A 23247-nucleotide genomic window follows, 5' to 3' on the forward strand; every position below is an offset into this window, starting at 1 on the left:
CAGCGACAACATGCAGGGAGAAGACAACAGGCCAGAGACAGTGCAGGAGGCTGCAGCAGAAATTCCTGGGCCCAGCAGGACACCACCACAGTCCCCTCAGGAACAAGAGCAGGAAATGGGGGAAGCTCACACGACCCCTGGCCCCAGGCCCACAGCAAGTCGTCCAGAGCCAGCAGCACGACAAAGGCGCAGACACAGACACAGACCGAGTTCAGGCGGTGACCCAGGAGGAGATAGGGGAGGCAGCAATGTCAGGAATAGAGGCATCCCTCCTTAACGGTCAGCGCCTGCAAAACAGACAATTGCGGTCAATTTCAAGTACATTGCACAGAATGGAGAGCAACATGACCACTGGCCTGGCTGAAGTGAACACGCAGTTCACTAGACTAAATGAAAATGTGGGGGATCTCACCCAGGCCATCCGCCAACTTGTGACGGAACTGGTGGCAGACAGACGCAGCGCAAGGCGCAGGGAGCGCCACACAGTGGCACGCTTCGACCGCATGGCAGCCTCAATTGGGCATCTTGCAACAAACACTACTGGCCTGTCTAGACGGACAGTTAGTTTACAGGTGGAACTTGCCCACTTTGCGGGGGTTGTGGCACGTGGACTTGGCCGCATCAGCCATGCAGTGGACTTGATGGAAGCTAGGCAGGTGGAAAGGGACACAGGTGAGACCCCTCAGGACAGTGAGGAGGGGTCCACAATAAGTATTGTGTCTGCAAGTGACACCCGAGTGCTAAGGAGTGCAAATGCACGGCAGGGGTCAGCTGACCCACCTGGGATGAGCCATGCTGGGCACACAAGAAGGAGGTTGTAAGCCATCAGAGAGCATGAGTCATGAGGCACATGATGTCAATGTGTCCTCTTTACGTTTGGACATGTACAGACTTTAACGGGCAGCACTTTTCTTTCATCATTTAATTTACAAATAAAAAGGTTTTGTTAGTTCCACTACACAACTGGGCTCTGTTCGTCTGACATCAGTGAGTGTGGGGACAGTTGCCACGCACCTGCCAAAGTATTGGGTTGCAATGTGGTCCCGTCTCTGTCTGCCTTGATTTGCAATGCTTCTATCCCCAGGTTGTCGTGTGGTAGCTCTTGCTCCTCATCCTCCGAATCTGTGTCTTCAGGGGTGAGATGTAGCCCACGTCTGGTGGCAATGTTGTGTAGGATTGCACATGCGCCAACAATCTTGAATGCTGTTTCTGGGGCATACTGGAGTGCACCTCCACTTTTGTGGAGGCATCTGAATCTTGCCTTTAACAATCCAAAGGTCCTCTCTATGACAGTTCTGGTCCGCCGATGGGCACTGTTATATCGCCTCTCGTTCTCATTGCCAGGTGTTAGGTACGGGGTAAGTATCCATGGTCTTAGGGCATATGCACTGTCACCTGTTTTGCAAAAATAAGCAATGTTAGCAGGGCATGGATGGTTTCTACAGTGACCTTTATGTATGGCTTCAGGGTGTAGTCACCAATACCTAATAGATATCCGTCTCCAAACTCCCCACGTTCTAGGCGTTGGCGTATCCCACTGTGCCTGAATATGTATGAGTCATGTGTACTCCCTGGAAATTTGACTACAATGTCAGTAATGACATTATGGGCGTCGCATACCACCTGGATGTTTAGTGAGTGGGTACATTTCCTATTGCGGAACACATATTCCAGATTTGCAGGAGGGCAGATTTGTATATGTGTCCCGTCCACACAGCCTACAACATGGGGGAAGTTGGCAATTCTGTAGAAGTCCAACTTGGTGCTGTTAATTTCTGCCTCATTCCTGGGTAGGTATATGTATCTGGACATGTGTGTGAGTATGGCATCTAGGAAACATCTGAAGAATCGTGAGAGTGCACTTTGGGATACCCCACCTGCCACAGCAATCACCCTCTGATAGCTACCCAAGGCCAAGAGGTGCAGTGAGCATAGCACTTGCACATGTGTGGGGATGGCGCTGCCGTGCATTGTCTGTCGTTGAAGCTGCAGATTGAGTAGTTCAATTAATTCTAAAATTGCTGCACTGCTCAGTCGATATTTGTCATAAATCTCCTCCTCAGTTTGTTGGAAAAGTGTCCGCCTGGTTCGGTATATCCTCTCCTGTCTGCTCCTCCTCCTCCTCTGCTGGGCGGCGTGGACTCTCCTACTCCCTGCTATCACATACAGTTCAGCCATTTTGAGTAACCCGGATGCCTTCTGGGTCTTCTTTTATACTTTGGTTCTGGTTACCACCTGCTTTGACTTAGTGGTAATTTGGGTGTGCAAAATGGGCTTTTTGCGACTAGTTGCAATTTGCGACTGCCTTTTTCACATGGTTTGCGACTCACAAATTGCGACTTCCTCTTTGTGGGTCGCAAAATCAGGTCGCTATTTTTGTGAGTCGTGAATGGCTCGCATCGCAATTTGCACTTCGGAAATTGGATTTTTGCATCCCATTTCGGATTTTGCAAGGTCGCAAATTGCAAATTGGGCCATTTGCGACTCGCAAAAGTTTGCTACATATGGCCCTTGGTTATTTCATTCCTTGTTTCGTTCCTCTCTTTCTCTTCATCAGGAGTTCATTCTTTCACTCATTTTTTCTCTTCCCTTTATGCTTTCTTTGTCTTTTTTTTTTGCTCTTTCCTTTGACTTGGCATGTGTCCTTTCACCATTTTTTATCTTTCTTCTTTCCTTTCTTTGGTGCTTTTCATATCTTTATCTGTCAATTCACGATTTACCATAAACTATTCTTTTTCCCACCTGTATTTGGAAGCCACAAGTTACTTGTCGGGATCCGAAGTGTCAAAGTGGTTTTCCCATTCTTTGCCTGTGAGAAATGTGTCAGTACGTACATGCCCTGGTTCTTTCGCTGCTTGTTTGTCTCACCATCTCTCCTTTTTCTCTAATGTTCATTTTTTTCTATCTTTTCACACTTATTTCACTATTTCTTCCTCTTTATCTTTCATCCGCTAGCTTCCTTCCCTTTTTTCTTTTGCCTCACACGTCTGCTCTATTTCTTCTCTGAGTTGTGTTTTCATTTTCTCGTTCTTTCTTTTCCTTCAGGCTTTTATTTCCTTGGGACCCCTTCTCTTTCTTCCTTTTGTCTGTTGTAGTCCTTTTGTTTCTCTTTTCCTGCCTCATCCGCTTTTTCTCCTGAGGCCTAGTTATCAATGGAGCAACAGGTGCAGTGGCACCGGGGTCAAGAGACCTATGGACCTCACTCAACTGTAATCTCTGCTGTATTTTCCTACCGAAATTACAGTCAACCATTTTCCTTTCTTACTCCAGGGCTCATGACACCATTATTACACCACTTGACCTCTCCATCTTTACGCTTGACTCCCTCTGGCCTTTCACACTCCAATCCACCCCAAATGCTATTTTTGTTATGGTGTTTTGAGCAAATAATACCTCTAATACCAAAAGTTTATATCTGATAAATGTTTATATGACAATTGATATGTTTTTAGATAGAGAATGAAGGTGAATAGAAGTTATTTAAATGCTGAGCCAGTGCAATTATATGGCAGGAAAGGATGAAATTAGGAGGCAGGGTTGACCAATTGGCAAGAAAAGTCCAGTTATTAATTTACAATGCCAATAGCTTTAACTCAAGAAAATGCAATACCTATTGCATTGCAAATGCTTGTTTTATTCCATAGCTTGGCTGCCCTAAAAAATATTATTATTTGCAAGACTGCCATTGTTTGTTGCTTCAATGAGAAAGGAGGAGATACAATAGACCAATGTGTACCACCATGCTTAAAACAGGTAACTATTGCACCAGTGAGTGAAATACATTGAGAGAGTGTGAGTGATGATGATTCATGTGGTGACAGACAGTGAGGGTGTTGTTCAATTTGTAAACTTGATTTTGACCATTTGTAATGTTTGGGGCCGATAGGTGATTCTTCCTGAAAATGATTGCCCCTTTCACACATAGCTAGATTTACTTACATGGTCCACTCCTTGCTGTACTTAATTTTTTCAGATTCCTCAGAGGCTAGACCAGTCAGTTTAGTAACAAATGTACACAAAATGTGCGAATTGTTTTGGTCTTCTTGTTTATCACAGCAGTGCACAACAGGCTTATCTCTCAATCTTATTTTGGTTGTGAGTCGGGACTTGGAGTCAGGACTCAGGGCGGAACTACCTCAACAACCAGATGAAGTACAGTATGAACAATGCCTATCTACTTCAAAGTGAAATCAACATGATCAAAGAGGCCTATTCAGCCCTATACACTGGAGAGAGGTGGGTTGATCTGAGAAATCCTGGCTACTTTGCTGGCTTAAATGTCAAACTCCTGTAATTAAGTGGTTGTGGTTGAGGGGACTGTAACTTGAGACATGTGACATGATGGATGCACTCAGCAGAATGGTATGACATTTGTGAGATTGACCAGCCAGGTATACGCAGCTACTTGTCTGGGATTGGTTGTAAAATGGTTCTCAATCTTAGTTAATCATACATGAGTCATGAGTGCACCAGCCTATTCACTTGTTCTACCTTTTGGTCCTTGTGAAGCACACGTTCTCCCTGACTCTAAAATATCAACATTCACTGTTTTGCAATCCACAGGCCTTCTCTTCTTTTGCATGGAAGTTCCATAACACTCCTGCTTACCTTACCAAACCAGTTCAGCCTTGCACCCAAGACAAACATTCGAGAAGAAGAATGCAGATGCATCACCCAATTTGGCAATTATATACAGTATAATTTTTCTTTTCCTAACAATCATAATTTGTATAATGGTGTGGGTCCACTCCTCCCTAATTTGTATTTTTCAAAACTAGGTGAAAGAAGAATTAGATAAAAGCTTGACGTTCGGGATGAATGACTGTTTGCAATATATTTATTAACTGAGCTGTATCATTCCTTCATTCCCTCCCACAACAGATTTGATGATGATGTGTTGCTTATCGAACAGATGAATATTGTTGTGTTTGTCCACACCTTTCCCTAACTCCCCATTCCCATCTATCCATCAAACCTCTAACCCTCTTCCCCAAGGTTGTGTGATATATTGAGGTGTGGCTTACAAATGTGCATCATAAATGGATCACACACTTGGTGGGGCAGATATGGTGAAAGTGACACTAACTCATTGCGGGATCTTTTTACCATGCCAGTCCCACTTACTCACCCAGGCATGAAAAGACAACAGCATCATCATGGTGCAGAGTCTTAATTGAACAATGTCTGTCCCCAGGATAGGTACTACTAATGAGGTCTATGTGGCTTGATTCCCAAAGGTAAAGTTACACTTTTGATGTAAGTTCACTATTGTACTTTATCTGAACTACCAGAAACTTTATGAGAAGTAGATAATCTTAGTAGTAACTAGTAGTAGTTAAGAGTAACTCCTTTTAAAGTGATAGAGATTACTTCCTACTTGCAAAGGTATTACTTGTAAAGTTATTGATAAAAAAGTTACTAGTCAGAAACCTACACTGCAAGAGTAAACTAACACCAAAAGTACAACATAATTTACCTTCCGAATCAGGTCTTTTTGTTCCTTAAAATGGTTATCCATCTCCTGAGTCCTACGTCCTGAGTCAAGGGTTTAGTAAACTTACTTTTAATTGTTTTAATAAATGAAATTCTAACTCCTCATTGTTCAGAAGCTACTACTACTAATTTTTGTAATAATATCAGGTCTTTGTGTCATGGTGAGGTCTGGGCTCAGTCTTTGATAAGTTATGATAATAACAAACTAACTCTGTGTTTTCTTTCAGTCTAGTTGCCTGTGATGGATAATCCTTTTGAATAATCTTACAGCTGGAGTTCACCTCATTCAGAAAAGGTGGAAGTGGGGCCTGCTTGTGATGTCTTCCCGGTTAGTCCTAGCCCAGTACTACCACCATTAAGAATGCTATTTGGAAAACCCTGCAAAAAGGTTTTGGAAGATTGAAAGCGGAAGCAGCCATTAATTCACCTATTCAGATAGGAACACTAAGAAGTGAACTAGTCAGTAACTTATACTGAAGTTTTGTTTTGAGGGGATGTTGCTCTGCTGGGCAGCAGTGGTATGCCCTGGATACTAGTGGCGCTGGAGTTGGTATGACCGGAATGGAGGCGGGCCACGCTGGCAGGAGAAACTGGAGTCACATGCTTCCTCCTCTTCCAAGGCCACTAGCCAACAGCTGATGGATATGACTGTGCCAATCCTCTGGGGCTGCAGCCAGATGGCTATCTCCTGCTGGGGTATGTGATCACCAGCAGCATGAGTAGCTAAATCAAGAAAGACAAAAAATGAAAGACACAAATTGTAATACTTAGTGCAAACACTTGTTTATAGTGGCACAGTAGAAGAACATTACTGGTATATATACTGAATATTTAATGTGCTTAGTCACAGGGGCAAGTTTTTCCACACACATGCATTTTATAATAATAGAGCTGAATTTAAGGAATAAAGTCAGAATACGACCAGAAAAAAAAGTGTTTTTTAAAAGACTTCAATGTAAAATGACTTTGGGGGTCATTTTGACCCTGGCGGTACGAGACCGCCAGGGCTAAAATGACAGAAGCACCGCCAACAGGCTGGCGGTGCTTCCTGGCCTATTACGACCACAGCGTACTGCCGGGGCCGGCGGTATTCCGCCACATTTTCCCCGGCCAGGAAAAGGCTGGCGGAAAGGGGAGTCGCTGGGCCACCTGACAGGGCCCCATGGAGCTTTTCACTGCCTGCGTAGCAGACAGTGAAAAGCACGACGGGTGCAACTGCACCCGTCGCACAGCCGCAACACCGCCAACTCCATTTGGAGCCTGCTCCTGTGTTGCGGCCGAGATCCCTGCTGGGCCGGCGGGCGGAAACCAGGTTTCCGCCCTCCGGCCCAGCGGAGATCTCCAAATGGCCGCAGTGGGAGCGCGGCCGCATTGGCGGCCGCCCGGCCGCCCGCCAAGGTCTTAATGACCCCCTTTGTGTGTAGATTACCTCTCATTAACCCTTACAGTGCTAGGCCTTTCCCCACCCCCAGTGGTAAGCCTTTTTTAGCTATCTGGGGTAGTTTGCGCTTAGGTCTTCATAGCGTTTCATCTACATTGGCTATCCACACCAAATTAACATCCTTTTTTGCAAACACCAGTAGGATTCTCAAGGTTTGTGTATTTCCCTGAAGGGGACCAAGAAAGTAGACTAAATATAGCTGCATTTTGTTTTTTGGGGGAAAATGTGAAAAAGTGTTTAGAAAAAACTGTGTGTTTTTTCCTGTAAATGCCATCACTGAAAGGTTTGTGCTGCTAAAATCTTCCAAACTTTCAGGAACAGCAGACTTGATTCAGAAAAACAAATTTTCTAACACATTTTTGGCATTTTACTGACAAGAGCATATTTTCCCTATTATTTGTGCTTTCAACATCCTTCCAGTTTATGGTGGAAACAGGTGTGAAACACATGGCGCATCCTGGAAAGCTATAAATGGGTGGAAACTAGACAATATTGGGAATCCAGCAAAGTGTCAACATTTTTTATGTTAGTTCAGAGCTTTGCAGGATTAGCATCAAAACATTTGACGCTAATCCTGCAGAACCCATTGTAAACAATGGTGTGCCTCCTTTTAATGCCTGCTCTGAGAACACGTTAAAAGTGCTGAAAACAATGCCATTAGATTTCTTTGCGCAATTATTTTTGCCCGCCTAACTGGGGAATGCCCCCTTTGCATACACTATGCCTGGGCCAGCATTATGTATCCCCAAATGTTACAAAGTGGCTCAATGCATGCGTTGCACCACTTTTAATTTTGGTGTGGCAATTGTGGCCTTGTTGGGCCACATTAGTGTTAAATAAATGACATGTAATGTGGCCCCTGGAGTCACTATGGGCTCTTAAATCTGCCGTATGGGGTTTGTGGGTTTTGCCAAGAACTTGAGGTACACAGAGCAAGTAACTGAGCTGCACCTTACAATTGTTTTTTATTGTGTACCGGGTCTAGAGCAATTCATATGATAAAATATAAATAGTGAAAAATAGGTATCAGGGAAACCAATGTATTTCCGATACGGGTAGAAGACATGGGGGTTAACTTCACATCTGTGAATTTGTGGATAACCACACTAGCAAGTGAATTAGATGGAATTTCTCAAACATTCTTCTTTCTTACACCTTGTCTTACATTTGGAAGGTGCAAATGCAGAGACATACAATTGGTAATAACATGTGTTCTACTATTCTGTGTTCCCCTGTTTCCCAATAAAAATGGCGCCTCATTTGTGTGCGTAGGCCTAGTGGCTGCAACAGGAAATGCCCCAAAAGGCAACATGGATACATCAAATATTTTCATGCAAATCCGACCAGTTTGTTGTAAAGTGAGTAGCTGTGGTTTTTGGGTCCTACCTCATCTGGCACTTTGGAAAACCTAACAAACCTGTACATTTTGAAAACTAGACACCTTAGAAAATCAAGGATGAGGTGACTTGTGTGGCTGTCGCTAGGTAGATTTACCCAGAATCCTTTGCATCCCGCAAACTTTCACTAAAAAACTAATTTGCTGCACATTTCTGTGATGGAAAGTTCTGGAATCTGCACAGAGCCACAAACATCTTTCCACCTAGCATCCTCCTACGTCTTCTAATGAAAATGGTACCTCAGATGTGTGGTTAAGCCTAGTGCCCGTGACAAGAAGTGGCCCAAAATGTAACATGAATACATCAAATTTTTCATGCCAAACTGATACATTATTTTCAAAGTGGATAGTTGTGGTTTTTGGGCCCTACCTCAACTGGCACCTAGAAAAGCCCAGCAAACCTGTACATTTTTTTAAACTAGACACCTCGGGCATCCAGGATGTGGTGACTTGCATGAGTCTCACCAGTTTATATCACCCAGAATCTCTTGCAAACCATTGCATTGGTTGGATCAATTTTAATTGTCAGAAGTGGGGTAGTGCTGGCAGGTAGGAATTTTGTGTATTCCTGCGGATTTCTGAAGTTTCCATCACAGAAATGTGAGGACAAATGTGTGGTTTTACTCATTTGAGGTGTGTAGGGCATGTTGGGTACGAAAATAGTGTGGGATAGATGCAAAGCACATCATTCAGAACTCCTCCAGATGTCTAGTTTTCAGAACTGTCTGGGTCTGGTTGATTTTTCCAGATGGCAGCCTACCCAGCCCAAAAAGTGCACCTGTTCAACATTGCAAGGGGGGAGATAATGGGAGTTACCCAAACTCTCCTGGCCTAATTTATAAAAACAACACCCATAAAAATATATCCTATTGCTTGTCAGTGGGATGAAATGCTTTAGTCCACATGGAAGCAGAAAGACTGCTCCCCCATTTTTGAGGGGTCGGGGGCATGGCCATTCCCTTGATGGACAGCCTCTACCCCTACAAAAAAGTAATCCCTGCTGTCTAGTGGGCTTTCTGCCCTTCCCAGGGGGCAGCTGAGGTAATTGTCCCAATCTGTCCCCTGGGGGCAAAAAAGACTGTTTACGTTTTCGGGGTGGGGGGTGATGGTGATGTCCATGCTGGGCAGCCCCCACCGATACATAAAAAAAGTAATCCCTAGTGTCCAATGAGCTTTCTGTCACCCCGGGGGGGAGGGCAGATGGGGTAATTGCCCTCATCTGCCAGCCAAGGAGGCAGAAACACTGTTTATCTTTTGTGGGTGGGGGCATGTCCATGCCCATGCAGGGCAGCCCCCATTGATACAGACAAAAAGAGTAATCTGTGGTATCTAGTGGGCTTTCTGCCCCCTTGGGGGGCAGAGAGGGTAATTTTCCCCATCTGCCCCCCCCAGAGGCAGAAAGGTTGGTTCCCTTTCTAGGTGTGTGGTGGGGCATGCCCATGCTGGGTAGCCCCTACTGATATAAATACATTAAAAAAAGTAATCCTTGATGTCTAGAGAACTTTCTGGACCCCCGGGAGCAGAAAGACTGTTTTCCATTTTTTTTAGTGGGGCATGGCCATGCCAATGCTGGGCAGCCCCCACCCCTACAAATAAAAAAAGAAAGAGTAATCCCTGGTGTCTAATGGTTTTCTGCCCCCCATGTGGGCAGATTGTCCTAAAAATAAGGCCAATCTGCCCTGGGGGGCATAAATCAGACAAAATAATGCCCCGATAGTGAGGAGTTACCCTTGCCTACTCAAGGGCCACTGGTGTCTAGTAGTATTCTCCCACCCGGGGCAGATTGACCTAAAAATAAGGCCTATCTGCCCCCGGAGGAGGCAGAATCTGGCCAAACTGTGTTTCCCATTTTGGGGCCCTCGCATAAGTGGCCACTCCCTCAACCAAAAGTAAATCCCTGGTGTCTAGTGGGGTGGATCCGTGCTTGGGGATTGACCTTATTTGGTGATATCTAAGCAGGGATCCACTTGGAAAAGTTACCTTTGGAAAGGGGAGGTTCCAGTTCCAACAATACCTTTCCTGTATGCTTTAGTGCTCGGGGCTGAAATAGCCCTGCAAGCACAAAGCAGTGAAAAGTAAATGAATTGATTGTCTCATCTGATTTTCACTTTCACTGTAATGACGTCAACATGACATGCGCACGATCGTCATTACAGTGAAAAATAAATTCCTCAGGCAGCAAGGGAAGCTCTTCCCCTGCTTCTGAGGTTAAAAAAATCAAAAAGTAAATCCCTCTGTTTCTTGGTCATATGCAGAGGACGAAACAGCTCCGTCCTCAGCAAACGACCACTCTCGATGAGGATGGAACCGTTCCATCCTGAGCACCGAAGGAGTTAATAAGTAAGGCGTATATGCTGCACAATTAATAGCATACTTGAAAGTATCTGAGCAAATTAATGGGGGCGTGCTAGTGGGTCTGCTACACTGCAGTTTGCAGCGTGTTTTGGGGCTAGCTGTCATAGATAATTTATTAACTTTTTATAATTATTTTCAATGGCCCTCCTCTTCTCTGACTGTCTCTTCACTTCTACCCTGACTCCAAACATAGAAGAGGCAGATTGAACACTCCACCACTGTTGGACTCGGCCCTTTTAGAAGGGTAATCCCCAATCTTTATGCCTCCTTCCTCCTAATTTTACTGATTTGTTTTTATTGGCTTTAGGACTCTGGGCACTTTACCACTGCTAAACAGTGCTAAAGTTCATATGCTCTTTGTGTAAATTGTATTGTTGATTGGCTTTCCATGATTGGCGTATTTTATTTACTAGTAAGTCCCTAGTAAAGTGCACCAGAGGTGCCCAGGGCCTGTAAATCAAATGCTACTAGTGGGCCTGCAGCACTGGGTGTACCACCCACATTAGTAGCCCTGTAAACATGTCTCAGACCTGCCACTGCAGTGTCTGTGTGTGCAGTTTAAACTGCCAGTTCGACTTGGCAAGTGTACCCACATGTCAGGCCTAAACCTTCCCTTTTTATACATGTGAGGCACCCCTAAGGTAGGCCCTAGGTAGGCCCATGGGCAGGGTGCAGTTTATGTTAAAGGTTGGACATGTACTGATGTGTTGTACATGTCCTGACAATGAAATACTACCAATTTTTTTTTCACTGTTGTAAGGCCTATCTCTCTCACAGGTTAACATGAGGGCTGCCTTTAAATTTGATTAAAGCACAGATTCCCTTTGGGAGAAGACAGAAATACGCAGCTTAGGGTCTCTGAAGTCACAATTTAAAATTACATCTTTTAGTGAAGTCCGTGTTTTTAAATTGTGTGTTTGAAAATGCCACTTTTAGAAAGTAGGCATTTTCCTGCTTAAACCATTCTGTGACTCTGCCTAGTTGTGGATTCCCTGTCTGGGTCAGTTTGACAGTTGGGCTGTTTGCACCTCTCCTCTAGACAGTAACACAAAGGGAACTGGGGGGTAGCCTGCATATTCTGATGGGCCATCTGGGCTGAGGGGAGGAGAGGAGTGGTCACTTACACCTAAAAGGACTGTGCCTGCCCTCACACAATGCAGTCTCCAACCCCCTGGTGTGTGCCAGGGGCCTGGTCTGGGCAGTGCAGGATCTTGAAAACAACAGAGACTTCTCTTTGAAGTAGGCCTACTTAAATGACAGAAAGGGGTTCAAGAAGAGCACCGAAAATCCCTGAATATCAGATTACTTCTGGAACCAAGAGGAACCTACCCGGGAGAAGAGCTGGAGAAGCTGTAGGAGTACTGCCACTTGGCCTGTGACTGTGCTTTGCTGGGTTGGCCTGCAGTAGCTGCTTCTACCTGAGAGAGGACAAAGACTGACTTTTGTCTGACTTCCCACTGGTGAAGAATCTCCGCTTGAACTGAGCTTGCCTTCTGTTGTTGAAGTCTCAGGGACAACGAAGACTTCTCTCTGTCAGCACTTTGGCTTTCTGCTGAGAGTCCTGCTTGTCAAGTGGTGCCCTAACCTGTCTCGCAGCCCTTTAAAGGTGCAGCTGGTGGAAAAGGACAGAAACCCTTGCAAAGACCGCCGTGCGGGGAAACTTTTGATGCACCACCTGCCTCACTGCTGCTAAACGATGTGCCGCCGACCTTGCTGCTAAAATCAACACTCTGCATGCATTGCGGCTGGGGGATCGACACAACGTGGCTGGAGAAATGACGCACAACACCTGCAGCAGCTACTGTTAACGGCACAAGCCCCCACACAACATGATTTGTTAACACTGTGTGACCGGATTTCAACGCAACATCGCTGGGTGTGGAAAATCAAAGCAAAGCCTGCCTGGACCCAAGGTGCCTGTCCAGAATCGACACATCGCTCTTTTTTTTGGTCAGCCGGGACACAAGGAAAGAATGATGAAATGAAGTACACCTAGTAGGTGACTGAGTGGGCACTGGGATTCACACCTTCTTTTTGGTTTGTAATGCACTGCAAATGTCATAATGCAGCACTATTAACTGAAGCAGATCCACATTGCTCAGCCTACAGTGCAGCACCAATAAGACCCATGCTGCAGTTAGGTCATGAGTGGCGAAATGCTGTGGCAGGGAGATGATGATGATTGTTATTTCTGCCTCGCTTAACAAATACAGTACTGTTGATATGCAAGCAAGTTGACTTACCACTTGTCTGTCACCGCTGGGCCTCCACCACCTCCAACCACCTGGACCTTCACTGTCCTACTCCATGTTGGCTGCTGGCACTGGCTGTGGCACTAGTGGGCTGCGTGGCTAAAAAAAAAACATTAAATTACCAATTTTAGATACCAGATTCACCATCTAAGTAATTATTTTGCACAAAGTACAACAGCAATGCCTCACTATAATTCATTTAGCAGTATCTTCTATTGAAACTATCACTTTGGGAGGTTCCTTGGTTCACAACATGTTAAAAAATTCAGAGAGTCAAGTCAATCAAACATTTTTCTCTCCTAACGGAGGAACAAGGCTAGAGAATGAAGCGCAATGAATGGGTGGAATGGAACGGTATTGGTTGGTAATGGAATCTCATTCCTTTCCTATCATGCTGCACTTTCATGAAAACTGATGCTCTACTATAACTTGCGCCCCTTCCATGCACAGTTTTTTCTTCAATAATTTGACTATTAATGTTTCACTGATTTTTTTATTTACATTATAAACACTGTAACAAGTGCTGTGAAATCTGGAGTAATAAGAAGTGCAAGGTGAGGGCACAAGTTATAGTTAACTTAGGGTGCAAATTATATTTACTTGAAATAACTCTAACTATGACTGCAGTAAATTCAAAACCTAACTATAATGTCCCTGTCACCTTTGGTTTAGACAGTGAATTTCTATGTTTTTTTAACGTAAAGTAATTTTCATTAATATAAGTTAACCCACCACTGCCATGCATGGCACTTGGCCATCCGCAGCAGGACCTGGCCTGGAGCCAGGCCCTGCGGCCAACCCCCTATAACCATACAACCTGGTGAGGTGTGTGGCCTTTGGCTGTGCATGATGGGGGTTGGGCGCAGGGTCTCGCCTGCAGCCACTCCTTGCGGCCAACCACCCAACCCAACGCGGCACAGGGCCTTTCTCTCTGGGTGTGAGGGTGTCTGTCTGGGTGTGAGAGGGGTGTGAGAGTGTCTATGTGCATCTTAGAGTGGATGTGAGAGTGCCTGTCTTGGTGTGAGAGGATGTCTCTGGGTGTCACAGCGGGTGTAAGAGGATGTCTCTGTGAGTGGGTGTCTGAGTGTATTTGTGAGTCTGAGTGTATGTGTGAGAGTCTGAGTGGGTCTGTGAGTGGGTGCATGAATGTTTGCGTGAGTCTGTAATTGGGTGCATGAGTATCTTAGTGGGTCTGCGAGTGAGTGTGTGAGTCTCTGAGTGGGTGTGTGAGGGGGTGCATGAGTGTCTAACTAGGTCTGTAAATGACTGCATCTGTCTCTAAGTGGATCTGCGAGTGGGTGTGTGAGTGTCTGAGTAGGTCTCTAAGTGGGTGTGTTGAGTGTTTCAGTGGGTGCATGAGTCTCTGAGTGGGTCTGTGAGTGGGTACATGAGTGTCTAGTGAGTGGGTGTGTGGGTGTATCAGTAACTGTGTGAGTGACTCTGTCACAAAGTAATCTCACCTGCTCTTTTATCCAGCAAGAGTATACAGCTTTGCATTAAATATCTACCCAAGTGGAGTTCCTTCTACCTCCTTGGGTAAATGTCCACTATGTTTTCTACACTACAGCTTTGTAATAGAGCACAAGGAAATGTCACCAGTGACCCTGTGTGCGTTTTGGCAACACAATTGTTCATGTTGCCTGTTTCTCTAGATTTCTGTGGTGATATAAATCCTCCTTTAGAGAAGCCAACAAGACTACAAAGACTTAAATCTCCACTAAACCAGGGTCCTTCCTTTCCCTATATGAAGTAAGTGTTTCATTGTTTTGTGGAGATGTCTTCATATTCCTCAGCATCAAGACTGTGCTATCAAAACTGGTGGGAAATGCACTTGGGCCCTTTTGGAAGCTGTACATCATCCTGGCAAAATGGAAAATCTTTACATACTATTAAGGTTGACATTGAGGGTCAAGCACATGCAGCTTCCAGGTGACTTGCACATTTGCATCCTCATAACAATTTAAAGGGAGAAACATGCACTGAAGGGGAAGAGGGCCATGCAGGGCCCCTCCCTCGGCTGATTTCGGCCCCAGGGACCCCATACCCTGGGCCCCGGCCATGTCACCTAGGTGCCATATGCACTCAATGTGCATGATTGGGACTGGAGATGGAGTCTCAAGGCCACCACGGTCCCGGCTTGCTCCCCGCCTTCAACGTGAGCCGGCATTGCTCTTGCACACAGAGAGCTGTTAAACATGTAGCTCCCTGTGTGCAAGACCAACCGCTTCATCTTTTTCCCTACCTGAATCTCTGCAGGTAGGGAAAGAGGTGAGCTTCAGCTTCTAGCAGGTGAGAGCACTCTAACAGCTCTTGTCTGCAGGAAGCATGGTGTTTTCTCTGACTTGACGGGAGCTGTCAAAGCAAACAGCTATGTATCCAGGGTGGACACCCCGGGACAGAACAGGAGCCGGACCTGGGGGCTGGCAGTACCAAGGGACATGTAAAGCTCCAGGAGGGTGAGGGCGTGCAGCTCCATCCAAGCTTTATGTTAGCCCCGGGAAGCAGGTTCCAGGAGTTGGGTAGCTGCAACGGACTCCCTTCTTTTTAATTTTTTAGTCCCTGGGAGGTGGGGGCTGTGCAGAGCCATGCAGCCCCCCTTATTATAGCAAATTGCCCTGGGGAGGTGGTGGTCCCTGGGGCTGCAGGGGAGGCCACACGGACCTCCCCCATTTTAAGTAAAGATTTTGTCCTTGGGAAGGTGGTGGTCCCTGGGGCTAACATAAGCCCTAACGAGGGGGCACCCTGTGACCCCCTACTTTTTCAATCCCTCAATGCCCCCGGGACCTCGACCACCCAGGGGCCGAAGAGAAGAAAAAGGCGGGAGATTACCTTTTTTTAAAAATCTTTTGAAAAATCTGCAGATACACAGATTTGTTCAAGATTTTTTTTTTTTTAAAAAGGCTTTTTAGCCCTGGTGGGGTCTGCGAGGGACTCCTAGACCAAGGCTAGGGGCTCAGGGTGACCCTACCATGGTGCCTATTTTTTTTGTACTTTTTTGGTAGGACTCGACTGAAGCAGAGCTCCAAGATGGCGGTCAACACTTCCTTGTTGAAGTGTGTGCAGCCAATCAGGTATCAGCATGGGGACAGGTGGATCAGCGGAGGACGGGCATCTCTAGATATCTATATTTTTTCCCCTTTAATATCTTCAACATTTATTATCATTAGTCCATTTACTTGGAGACTAGTGTGTGCCGATAAACTCCACACTGCCACCAGTTGGTGAAGTTTTTGGAACTCAGTTCTCCAAGCAGAGTGTGGAGTGGTAAAAGCTCTGTGAGCTCCCCCGCAGAGCAGAGTTTCCCATCCACCCCTAGTTTCCAAAGGAAAAGCATTTTTTGTTTTACCAATAACTTTGGCGCCGCTTGATGAATCTTCATTACATTTTCAAAACGAATACAACTGTAGGTTCAGCTGCTGTCTTGGAAGTTTTAGGGTGATCCATCAAGCAGGGCCCAAGAAAAAGGGGGTTGTATAACACGCAAAGTGTGTGGAAAAGGCTGCATGGCCATGCCTTGGGTTCTGCCACCTTCCAGGAGCAAAATACTGTGAAGGGTATGTGGTGGGACCACCCTGGGGACCACCACCTCCCCACTACAAATTGTATGTGGGGTCAGCGCAGCCCCCCCACCACCCCGAGGACCAGCACCTCTTCACAGCAAAATACTGAGAAGTGCATGTGAAGGGGCTGCATAACCCCCCACCACCTCAGGGGCCATCACCTCCCCAAGGCAAAGTGCTGAGCAATATATGCAGGGGGTCTGTGAAGCTCCCTTTGCTACCCCTGGGACCGCCACCTCCCTGGGCAAAGTGCTGTGAAATATATGCGGGTGGCCTGCACAATCCCCCACCACCCCCAGGGACCACCACCACCCCGGGCAAATATAATTTAAGAAGGAGGGCCATGTGGTATTTATGGCCCTGGGGACTGCCACCCTCAGGGCTGACTTCTGTTACCTCCTGAGGTGCCCACCCTCAGGAGGGAGTAGAATGCTTTTGTTTGGTGGGAACTTACAGCTCCCACCAAGCAAAAGCTAAGATAGCTCAGCTTTCAGCAAGCAGGAGCTGTCAAACAGCTCCCACTTGCCGAGAGCTGAGTTTTCATCTTTTTCCCTGCACACTGACATGAGTGCAGGAAAAGAGAGGAAAACATTGCTCCCGCAATCAGGGAGCTGATATTTGCAACAGCTCTCTGCTTGTGGGAACAATGCCCGCACCCACAGGAAACTGGAGCCATCTGAGACTGCGGGGACCTTCTGACTCCCCCCAAGACCCCTATAAACTTGAGTGCTAATGACGCTCGAGGAACAATCACATTGGCAAAGTTAGAGACACACAAGATCACTGAAGGCATTTCCTTGGTGTCCTTTATGCAGCTGTAGTGTTTGAGATGCACTATACATTTACTCAAAGAGGTAGCACTTACTAATTAGCCAGAAAGTAATACAGTCAGGTAGACATTGTGCTTTTAAAAAAAAAATCCCCTGCACTTGACTTACATAAACAAGTAGCACTTACTCCCTACTCTGTAGAAAGTGCTCCTGTTTGATAGACATTTTCGCGGTCATTCTGACCCTGGCGGTAAAAACCGCCAGGGCCGTGGTCTGCGGGAGCACCGCCAACAGGCTGACGGTGCTCCTTTGGGCATTCTGACCGCGGCGGTACAGCCGCGGCCAGAAACGGAAAGTCGGCGGTGTACCGCCGGCTTTCCGCTGCCCAGGGGAATCCTCCATGGCGGCGCAGCTTGCTGCGCCGCCATGGGGATTCCGACCCCCATACCGCCATCCTGTTCCTGGCGGTTTCGGCCACCAGGAACAGGATGGCGGTATGGGGTGTCGTGGGGCCCCTGGGGGCCCCTGCAGTGCCCATGCCAATGGCATGGGCACTGCAGGGGCCCCCGTAAGAGAGCAGGGGCCCCCGTAAGAGGGCCCCACTTGGAATTTCAGTGTCTGCTTAGCAGACACTGAAATTCGCGATGGGTGCTACTGCACCCGTCGCACCCCTTCCACTCTGCCGGCTCCATTCGGAGCCGGCTTCCTCGTGGAAGGGTGTTTCCCGCTGGGCTGGCGGGCGGCCTTTTGGCGGTCGCCCGCCAGCCCAGTGGGAAACCCAGAATGACCGCCGCGGTCTTTTGACCGCGGTACGGTCTTCTGGCGGTTCCCGCTTGGCGGGCGGCTCCTGCCGCCCGCCTAGCTTGGAATCACCCCCTTGTGTTGTACTCTGGACTCTTGTTGGATAAATGAGCAGGTGAGCTTCAGTTCTGGCCATGATGCTTGTTTCACAGAAATTAAACCTCAACAGGAAGCACTTAAAAAAAGAAACGTAGCAGCTGCCCCAGTAGAAGTTCCACTTCTGGAAAGGACAAATGATCATAACTCCTGGGTTGGCAAAGGCAAAGCAAATGTGTTTAATCCGCAATTCCATATTGAAAACCGATCTGAAATCCTTTGTGGAGGTGAATGCATCTTTCATCTGCTGGAGCACAATCAGAAACACGCACGTCGACCCTCTCACACCCAGACAGACACTCTCACAGCCACTCTCACATCCTCTCACACCCACACTCACACCCAGACACTTTCACGGCCCCTCTCACATCCAGAGATACCCTTTCACACCTACTCGCACACCCAGAGAGACAGACCCTGAAGCCAAATTCTGCTGTGCACAGCCAAAGGCTGTGTGCAGCGTGGTGTTAGGTGGTTAGGGGGGGTTGGCTACAGGGCCTGGCCCTCTGTGGCAGTGGTTGGATTAACATATAGGCCCTCATCATGATCATGGCAGTGTGGGTCGCTATGATGGCAGTGGGGGGAAATCCCACCATCCGGCATGGCGGCCCACACCACCACATAATGTTGATGGCCCTCCTTCACCACCAGGCTGCCTCCGACAGGCAGCCTGGCAGTGGACGGCATCATTATCCGACAGGGCAGCGCTGCTGCCCCTCCGATAATGATCCCATTTCCACCAGCCTTTCCCTGGTGGGTTTCCCTGCCAGGGAAAGGCTGGTGGAAGGGGTGCTCTGGGGCCCCTGTGCAGTGCCCCATCGAGCAGGTCACTGCCCAATTTACGGGCAGTGATCTGCGTGACGGGTGCAGCTGCACCCGCCGCACAGAGGCATTGACAGCGGCTCAATGTGGAGCTGCAGGCAATGTCCCAGCCAGGCATTCTGCTGGGCCGGATGGCAGAAACAATGTGTCCGCCCGCTGGCCCAGCAGACTGGGTGGCCGGCTGGCCCGGCCGGCTGGGTTCCAGGTGGGCTGGCGGTCACTAGAAAGACCGCCAGCATGAACACGGCGGCGTACAACGCCGTGTTCATAATGAGGGCCTTAGTATTGAAAATTAGTGTATGTTATAAATACCTTAGAAATTGACTTAAAAAGCAAAGGTTAGAAGGACTTTATTATAAGGCTCTGAAAGTACTCTCACAAAACAGAAATTCAGAAGTTCTGGTTTGAGTTATTGCAAGTAACTATAGCTAGTAGCCTAAGGTAATTATAACTTGCACCCTTGCCATGCACTGCTAATTACTCCAGATATTACAGCAGTGTGCTTGGCCGGGGCCCGAGTTGTAGTTACCTACTTAACTATAACTGCTGAATTTCTCTGGTTTTGTGTGAGTACGTTCAGAACCTAAGTTTAACGGTACTGTAACGTTTGTTTTTTTAAGTTAAAAAAAAATATATATATATATATATAGAGAGAGAGAGAGATATACACACACACACATATTTATAGTCAATTACATCATGTAAACTTAAATTACCTCTGAGTGTGAGCATGCTGTTTGAAAAAAAAACATTTTAGAAAACAAAAAATGAATATTACTCATCGAGCCCCACAACCTCCGGCACCTAGCATGTCAAGCATGTCCTTCTCTTGGTTCATGATACCAGCATAGTGGTGCGTCAACTGCTGCTCTGTGTGCTGCACCCCTATGCTGCGGTGCACGCACTGTTGCACTCTACCCCAAAGTCGTTGATGCCCCCGCAGGGTGTAACCCTTGTTGGGCCTGCTGCCTGCTGCCAGCATGCAGAGGTGGTGGTGCTGTACCTAAATGATTAGTGTGGCCACGTCCGCCTTGCTGATAATGCTGCTGGGCTGCACCCCTGCATGCCACGATGCCCACAGGAGTACAGTTGACAGTGGCACTTCTGATGCTTGCTTCTGCCATAGCAGAAAAAGGAAGCAGGAAGAGGAGGTGAATGAAAAGGAAAACCAAAAACAAAGTACAAAAAAAGCCATGAAAAAGGTAAAAAATATAAAATGCACACACAGATAGACAGACAGCAATACAAATAAGTAAATGGCAGGTGGACTTTAGATTGGGGTGATGAGATGGGGAAGGATTAGGTAGGATAAAAAGCAAGTCAAGAGAAGCAGAACCTAAATTTGTGTTTGCATGAGCACCGCATGGTGCCGTTCACACTGATTTTCAGCGCAGAATGTGCTACTGGCATGAGAAAAACTATGCAAACTGCAGAAAGACCATTTTCTCACCTGTTGTTGGAATTCCACAGAATCACGTAGAGTTTTTTGTAACTCCACGGAATTCCTCTGAGTGAAATTCCACAAGTCTGCCCAGGCCTACTTGGCACCTGTGGTTTTTGCATCCAATGACAATGGTAGCAAGTTAAAAATGCGTGTAAATGTCAAGGACGTTAATCAATGTATATGGGTGGATCAGCAACCACTGCCTAATATGCTTGAGGCTTTGCCAATGTTGAATGAGGCAGTGATTTTAGTGTAATAAATCTCTCAGCTACATACCATCAGGTGTTTCTTCAGGAAGAATCAAGGGCTTTAACTTCTTTTGTTACACCACTAGAGGTCTATAGATTCATAAGGATGCCTTTTGGCCTACCTTTGGCTGCTGGATGTTACTAAAGAGTAATGAAGGAAGTACTCAAAGGCATTGGCTGCATAATGTTTTTCCAGAATGACATCATAGTTCAAAGTAAAGATAGAGGCAGCCATAATGTGGCATTAAAACAAGTATTGACCAGAATAAAAGAAAATGGGCTCATGCTCAAGAAGGAAAAATGTATGTTCATGGTGATCTCAGTCTTGTATTTAGGTCATACTGTGTCTGGTGATGGGAGTCTCCCTAAGCTAGAAATTACTATCCCTATTGTGATGCACCAACACCCATCAATGAAGATCAAGTTAGGTCCTCCCTTGGCTTAGCGGAGTACTACTCCAAATGTGTTCCCAAATTTTCCAATGTGGTGCATCCTACATGGTCCCTAATTAAGACAGTTGCTAGTGTGGTTGGTCTGAGGAGTGTGAGGATGCCTTTCTAGAAATAAAATGTGAGATTGGGAAGATGACAACTTTGGGACATTTTGAATTTTCTATGAAGACCATACTCACCACACATGCCAGTCTAAATGGTTTGAGGTAGTCCTTTGCCAGGTACTAGATGAAGAGAAACCAACTGCATTTACCTCATGGTCACTGAAGGGTGGTGAGAAAAGGTACCTTTTTAATTCAGAGGGAAACATTACCTTGAATGTGGGCAATAAGCCACTTCAAATATTTCTTCTGGGGTATGCTTTTTATCTTGAGGACTGACCATGGACCTTTATTTCAAATATTTTCAGATAAAATTGTTGATGATACCACTCCTAGGAAAAGAAGGTGGGTTGAAAGTTTATTGAAGTTCAGTTTTTATGTATAATACATTCCAGGAGAAAATAATAGCAGACTATTTATCTTGACTTGCACTTGAAGAGCTGATATTGGCAGACTCTGAACTTCCTGTGTTGTGGGTTAAAGACTCAAACCTAACAAATGTAGAGTGCAAAGCTGAGATTGCTACAGATGTGGTATAGATGTAGTCAAGAGTTGGCCTTCTTGAAAGTTGTTACAAGTGGAGGTGAAGTGGTTTGGGAATGTGAGTGATGAATTGAACATTGTTGATGAAGAACTTTAACATAGTGAATGGCTAGTTCCTTCTCCTGGGTTGTGGTGCAAATTCATAAATCTAGCCCATAAAGGATATCTGGGAAGGAAAGCCATGGTGAACAAACAATATTAGTGGTCTGGACGTCATAGGCATGCTGAGATGGGGGTGAAAGATTGTTTGCAATGTGCATACAGTGATAAAGCCAAATTACTGTGGACAGCTCCATTATTACCTGTAGAAACACCTAAAGCGCCTTGGAGTAAGTTGGACTTAGATATTATGGGCCCTTTTGGACGAGCTACCATCAAGTGAGAGATTTGTATTAATGTTGGCAGATTATACCTCACAATGGGTCATGCATTGTGTGAGTTATGTTACTACTAAAAGTAAATTGGAGTTTTTGTGTGATGTCTTTGCTTGTGAAGGTATTCCAAAGACCATTGTTACTGATAACGGTTTACCTCTCAGGTGATGAAGTTTTAAGAGGATCTCTCTGTCAGTCACTATTACGCTGCTCTTTATTCGCCACAGGTAAATGGTCTTGTGGAACGCATGAACCAACTACTAAAGGTGTGTGTTCAAACTGCTGAGAGAAGAGTTTCACTCAAAGGGGTGTTACAGAAGAAGCTATGAGCATATCGTCGCACTCCCAATAGTTAGACAGTTGTATTACTTTTGTGTGCCTAAAGGGTAGAGTGGCGGGCTCTGAACTTAACCCATTATGGCTGAGCAATGAGAAATATGGTGATGATGGGGGTAGCGATGGAGAGGAGAATTTCCACAAAATATAAATGCACATCAGAAGAAGTATTAAGAATATGTTGATGATAAACATTTGGTGCAAGGGAGGAGATGGAGTGTGGGGGAAATGGATTCCATAAAAAAACAGCATGGATGCCCAACAGAAAATTGTGGTTTAATTTGGCCCTGTGAAAACCAATGCAGTCAGAAGGAATGTAGTGATTTGGAGAAGGTCACGTTTGGGCAAAGCTGTGGCACATATGGGTCTGGTAAGTTAGGATCATCGCCTTCCTTTCCTATTGGAAGTTTATCTCCACGTGTCAAGAGTAGGCCACATTATCTCCATGACTATGTACTAACTTAAAAACTTGTCCTTCTCCATGTAGTTATTATACAATGCAGTCAATGGCAATTTTATTACATTTCCATGTCTGTCTTCATGCTCTCCTTGAATTCTTCCATTTTCCTTAAGTATACATTATTTTTCCTCTACTCCTTTGCTTTATTAATTCCATTTTCCTTTTGTACATAAGTTGTTGTTCCTTTGTTATGTGAAGGAGGTTGGGTCCTGGAACCCTCAACATATTGATTCCAGCTGGCCACCTAGATTATAATGGAGCTGGTTGATGTTGCTACTGACTCTGGATGTTTGTCCCCTTTCT

The 23247-nt window shown here is 46.0% G+C and overlaps 1 long non-coding RNA gene across 1 annotated transcript in view; it reads right to left on the minus strand.

Moving 5' to 3' along the window:
- Nucleotides 1–3548: 3548 nt before the first annotated feature.
- The window catches only part of LOC138285005 (uncharacterized), a 67071-nt gene continuing 47372 nt past the window's right edge, over nucleotides 3549–23247 (minus strand). The window contains exons 2-3 of the long non-coding RNA XR_011201491.1: nucleotides 12929–13036; nucleotides 3549–6216 (exon numbers count right to left, since the gene is read on the minus strand). This is a non-coding gene — a long non-coding RNA (uncharacterized lncRNA). The remainder of the gene's footprint in view (nucleotides 6217–12928; nucleotides 13037–23247) is intronic.

This window comes from Pleurodeles waltl, chromosome 3_1 (genome assembly GCF_031143425.1).
Source record: "Pleurodeles waltl isolate 20211129_DDA chromosome 3_1, aPleWal1.hap1.20221129, whole genome shotgun sequence".
NCBI lineage: Eukaryota > Metazoa > Chordata > Amphibia > Caudata > Salamandridae > Pleurodeles > Pleurodeles waltl.